Source organism: Micromys minutus (genome assembly GCF_963924665.1).
Source record: "Micromys minutus genome assembly, chromosome: 6".
Taxonomy (NCBI): domain Eukaryota; kingdom Metazoa; phylum Chordata; class Mammalia; order Rodentia; family Muridae; genus Micromys; species Micromys minutus.
In genome coordinates this window covers 17,437,772-17,443,384 of record NC_137975.1, presented here as the reverse complement: position 1 = coordinate 17,443,384, position 5,613 = coordinate 17,437,772, and the positions used below count along the sequence as shown (strand labels likewise).

The 5,613-nt window shown below is 43.6% G+C and overlaps 1 pseudogene across 1 annotated transcript; it reads right to left on the bottom strand.

Moving 5' to 3' along the window:
• Positions 1 to 3,257: 3,257 nt before the first annotated feature.
• LOC308421462 (small ribosomal subunit protein eS25-like) lies at positions 3,258 to 3,634 on the bottom strand (annotated as a pseudogene). The gene has a single exon. The product of its transcript is annotated as a small ribosomal subunit protein eS25-like (transcript).
• Positions 3,635 to 5,613: the final 1,979 nt, after the last annotated feature.

Here is a 5,613-nt window from a genome sequence, read left to right as displayed (position 1 = left end):
AGAGGAGACACAATTAATGCTCCAGAAGTTTCTAAGCCATCAAAGTCTGTCTGTGCAGTCTTCTCTCCTGATCACTATGGTAAACTGGATTCACACTCTGTGTCACTAGCAAAATACCCTCTGCTGAGGGTCACTCTGAAGTTCCTGAAAGCCACAGTGATTGCTACTTCCTCAATGCAAAAGCTCCCAGCTTAACTGTAAGGCAGAACATAGATCACACACCATTAAAACTGCCAGTTTCCATCCCGTTCACACCATTAGTAGAAAATATATAACATTAAAGGAAGAGAGTTGCAATGAAAAAATATGGTAATTCACACGGGCAGGTCACAATTGACAGTGTGTTCAGGAGGCAGCTTTCCTGAGCTGTCCCTAGAGATCTTATATTTAGCAAAAAGACATTTCCCAGAAAACTTTTCATAAATATTCTCCATGGGGGAAATGTATATTTATCACTTCATATAAAAAGAAATTTAAGGCAAATGTGTTAGTAGCTTACTTCTCAGAAATTTCACGGGTATTTTTAATCTATGGCCAGAAGATTCTTTCTTACCAAGTCTGTAAGAATAGAGGCATTCACAATGCAATTAGCACAGTATTATTTCGATTTCTTCTGTCTTTTCAGGCCTCCCACAGCCAGACCATAAACTTCATGTCCTGATTCCACTGTAGGGGTGGGTGTCAATCGAGTTTTCTGATTTGCATGATGCGTTGACATGTTGAGGTTTCTCTGACTAGAAAGAAGCTGCCCCTCCCAACAAGAGCTAATTTATAGAGATGGGGAAAGATATTCTGCGAGTGCCTGGCTTTAGACAGATCAACTAATCCAGACACCATGATGCCCAGTCTTCTCTTGAATCAGGCCCTTAAGCTCCAGAGAACCATCTCTCTTGCTTAATTATTCCAGCATAAGGCATTAGACAATGGGACAGCCTGGCTGTCACAGGCATTGACCAGAGTCAGGAAGGGCATGACTGAGATTTTTGAGTTCTGTCCTGAAATAAAGACGTGGGCCAAGAATATACAGTCTCTGATGCGAATAGAGACAATTAATTAAGAAAAGCACTTCTGAGATTCAGAGTGGGCTAGAGGGCTAAGGCAGGTGTGAGATTCAAAAGCCTGGTACCACCTGAGTTCTGATTTCCTTTCTGAGTCATTTACTTCATACCCACTTTGAAATTTCTGGCACATGCTGTTTTGCTACATATAGCCCTGGTAGGGAAGAGTTTCCAGGCTCTCTCTGCAAACAGGCTGCTTTCATAGGTCAGCCTTGATGCCCCTCCCCCATTCTGCTACAGATCATCCCAATGCCTCTGCAATTAGCCACATGAGCCAACATTGACCTTGCTGACCGTGTTTGGCCTCCTTGACCACCTTTGTCTTAGAAAAGTACAAGAAAGGCTCTTACCAGTACCACCACTTGATCCTGCCTCCTGTCTGCCATGACGCTTCCCTTTGTACCCCAACCAGTTAGTAGAGTCATTATGATCAGAGAATGGGCCCAGTCCCTCCTGACCAGTGAGACTCACCTCACCTCCCTGTCCTCAAGAAAACAGTTAAAGAAACAAGTATCAGAGAGAAGCAGAGATGGGAGAATTACTCACTGTAGGGAAGAGGAACAATGAAGCTGAGTGGCCCCTCCAGCCTCAAGACCATGTTCAGAGTGCCGACATGAGACTTGTTTAGGTAAAAGGCAGGAAATATGCACAGCTAAGTTGTCTGGTCACTGCCGACCATCACTGCCTGGGCTCTAGTCTCTCCTGCAAACTGACAAGCTGTCGGAGCTGTGTGAAATCTCTTTCCAGGAGACATGTTTCTCGTCTGGCTGGCGCCAGGACCCCCAGCTCTTCCCTTCTCTTAGCACGAGAAGCTTGAGGAAATTCCAGTTATTTTTGGAGTGCCTTGTTTCAGAAGCTTGCTATAAAAACTGGGTCAAGGCACAAGGTGTCTTCTCTTAGAGTATCTTTGTTCCTGAAAGGGCAGCTCGGCATTCATGGCACCATGTTTCTTTGTTTCTTGAAACGTAGGGGCAGTAAGCTGTCTCAAATGGTGGCCCTCTGCTGATATGAAGGTACAGTGCTCTGAAACTGAGTAGCAGCAATGGCCCTTCACTTAAAAACAGGTGGACATGAGGTCCAAGACCCAGCTCTCTCCTGCTTCAGAGGAGTAGAATAAAAACCACCCTTCAAACCCTATACAAGCACCTTCAAGTGGGAACTGTTTTACCACATTAACTCTCACTAGAGATATAGTTTTAAAATATTTATTTATCTTTGTGTGTGTGTGTGTGTGTGTGTGTGTGTGTGTGTGCTCACGCGCGTGCACGCACATGCACTCATTCTGCTTGGAATAACACATGTGTTTGGATACCCATAGAAGGCAGAAGAAAGACTCATTCTCTTAGAACTGGAGTTATTGGTGGTTGTAAGTCACCTGAAGTAAGTGCCAGGAACGAAACTCTGGTCAACTGAAAGAAGACTAAATGCTCTTAACCAATGGGACACCCTCCCGCCCAGTCTCAGAGATAAGGCTTTTTCATGGTACCCGGTCCTCCTGCCTACTAGCTGGATACACTTAACATTGATGCTAAAGTTCAGAACCCAGCAGCCACATGAGAAAAAAGCATATAGAAAGGTCTACCATAGGTAGGACAGGGTGAGGGCAACCTGGGAAATTTAGCGAGAAGATTATAAAAAGAACCAGATTTGGAGGAAAGCAGATAACGGTCATTGCTGGCTGAATGAAGTGAAGGAAATGTAATTTGACAGCATCGCTCTTAAAGCACAGCACTGGGCTTCGACGAGTGATAAATTGATAAATGAGCTGATAAATGATGGATGGCAACATTCTTCCCTAGGGACACAGCAATGCAAAAAGTGCTGAAGTGCTTGCAGGGCTGGGGGTTGTCACAGTTTCTTAGGGTGAGTTGAAGTGGAAAATGGGCAACAGTCACTTAATGCATATGCCTCAGGGATAATGTTGGGGACTATGTGAGCTAAAGAGGGAGCATCAGAGGTGTCAGTTCCTAGAACTGAGACATTGCTTGTTGCAGGATGATGTGCCAAAGGGATGTTTTAAAGATGGCTCCAAGAAGAGCAGAAGAGAAAACGAGCTACGGAAGAGTTTATCCAGGACAGTCATATAAGCAGATTGCTCTTAAAATATCACGTGAAACTTACCACCCCCTACTTTTAAGTGAATCTTTTTTTTATTCAGTAAAGTCTTATTTTCTCAAATGTACAGCTGATTGACCCTGTTCATGCATCTTCACCAGCAGCTGGAGCATCTCCACCCTTTGTGTTTCTGGCACGAATTATTTGGGCTCTGTGCTTTGAAGCCAGTTTGCCAAGTCGTTTTCTAAGTAGCTCCTGAAGGGCTGCCCTGGCCAAGGAACCTCAAATCTTTAATCTTTCGGAGACCACAGCTGGAGTAATAAGCTTATAGTTGGGAACTTCCTTACAGAGTTTGTCATATGTAGCTTTGTCAAACAGGATGAGATTGTTCAGCTTGTCCTGAAAGTTGCCTTTGGACCGTTTCTTCTTTTTGACCTTGCCACCAGATTTATTTACTGGGTCTCTGTCTTCTTTTTGGCCAACTTTCCAGACTCTTTCTCCTTGTCATCCTTGGGTGGCATGGCAAAGCTCAGAGAGTAGTGTGGGCCACTGGAACCTCACCGAGACATCGGAAGAAAAGCTAAGCAAGTCTTAAGTAGCGTTTTCATTGGCTTTGTTGTGCAACAGCTTTCGAGAACTTTTGATTCTCATAGCATCGAAACTTCATACCTGTGTTTTTCATGTTTCTCATGGCCACATAAAATATCTGGCAAAAGCAACTTAAGGAAGGAAGGATTTATTTTGGTTAACACTTTGAGGAGGGGAAGGCAAGGTGAGGGGCGTGAGGCAGCCCGCCACATTGCACCAGCAGTTAGGAAGCAGAGCCGGGCAAATGCTGAAGCTTAGCTTGCTTTTCCTTCTGTATTCAGCTCAGGACCCCGGCCACTGGAATGGACCACCACATTTAAGGTGGCTCTTTCCACATCGGTTAGCCAAACTCTGAAATGCTTCAAGGGCAGAGGTTTGTCTTCTAGATGATTATTAGATCTTGTAAAGATAACTATGCTAGGCTATCACATTACCCACAGAACAAGAGCTTCATGTCAATGTACTTCCTAGGTCCTGGTACCATGAATGTGCTTTTTGACTACTCTAGTTAACCCATTTAAGCAGAGGACGGGGTGTTTCTTGCCATTGGGTTATTTTACTTTGTACGATGATGTCCTTAACAGTCATTAATGTTGCAGCACATGTTGATGCTTTATGTTCTTTTGGAGACTGAGTATTATCCCACTGTAGATTTTATTGTTACTACAATTTTAAAGGTCCTAGCCCTAGGTCCAGTAGTTTCAACAGTCTTGGCTTAAGCCCACCCAAACTACATCGGTTAAACAGATAACAGTGAAAAACAGAGACAGGAGATTTACTCGCAGTGATCACATTAGAAAGGACAGAGAGGTCCAGTGCTCTTCCAAGCTCGTTGGAGTGAAGGTTAGTCTTTTAATGTTTTATTTATTCATTTCTATTGTTGTTACTTTAAGACTGGGTTTCTCTGTGTAGCATTGGGTGCTCTAGAACTTGTTATCTAGAGAAGGATGGCCTGTAGCTTGTGACAATTCTCCCACTTCTACCCCCAGAGAGCTACGAGTACAGTTTGCACCCAGAACTGGTTATGATACTGATCACTTCCAACAGTCAGGCAAGACCTCCTAGAAGAAGGGGATAGCAACCCATCCAGAAAACTTTTGACCCGACATTTATCTTGTCTACAAGAAATGCAGGGATGGTGAATGGAGCAGAAACTAAGGGAATTACCAACCAATAACTGTGGCAACTTGAGACCCATCCCACAGGCAAGCACCGATCCTAGATACTCTATTATGCTTGCAGACAGGAGTCTAGTATGGCTGTCCTCTGAGAGGCTCCACCCAGTAGCTGACTCAGATGCAGATACCCATAGCCAAACAGTGGTTAGTTTTAAGTAGAGGACAAGAGGTACTTATAACTAAGCAGTCCTGGTCAACTTATGGGCTTGCCCTATTGTTTGGGCTGCAGTCTATACTGCAAGGTGGCTTGAAAAAATGTTAGAATTATGTGAAATCTCTTTCTGAAAAATAAGTTCCTCTTCTGGCTGGCTCCAGGCTTCAGCTCTGCCCTTCTGTCATAAAGAACATTGGGTAATTCTAGTACTGGGGTAGAGAGAGTTGCTTAGATGCCATGGAAGTGGTAATGGCTAATGACTGTGGACAGAAGGAAGCAGAAGTAGAAGTGGAAAGAGATGATGGAGCCAAGGACGAGTGTTTTGGCTACTCTAAATGAGCAGGGAAGAGTGAGGTATCAACAATGAAGTGCTAGCTTGGATATTGGCTGAATTTTGGATCTTGTCTTGTGGAAGGGAATGAGGTCTATCTATCTATCTATCTATCTATCTATCTATCTATCTATCTATCTATCTATCTATCATCTATGTATCTATGTGTCCATCTATCCTCTATCTATCTATCAATCATCTATCTATCTATCTATCTATCTATCTATCTATCTATCTATCTATCTATCT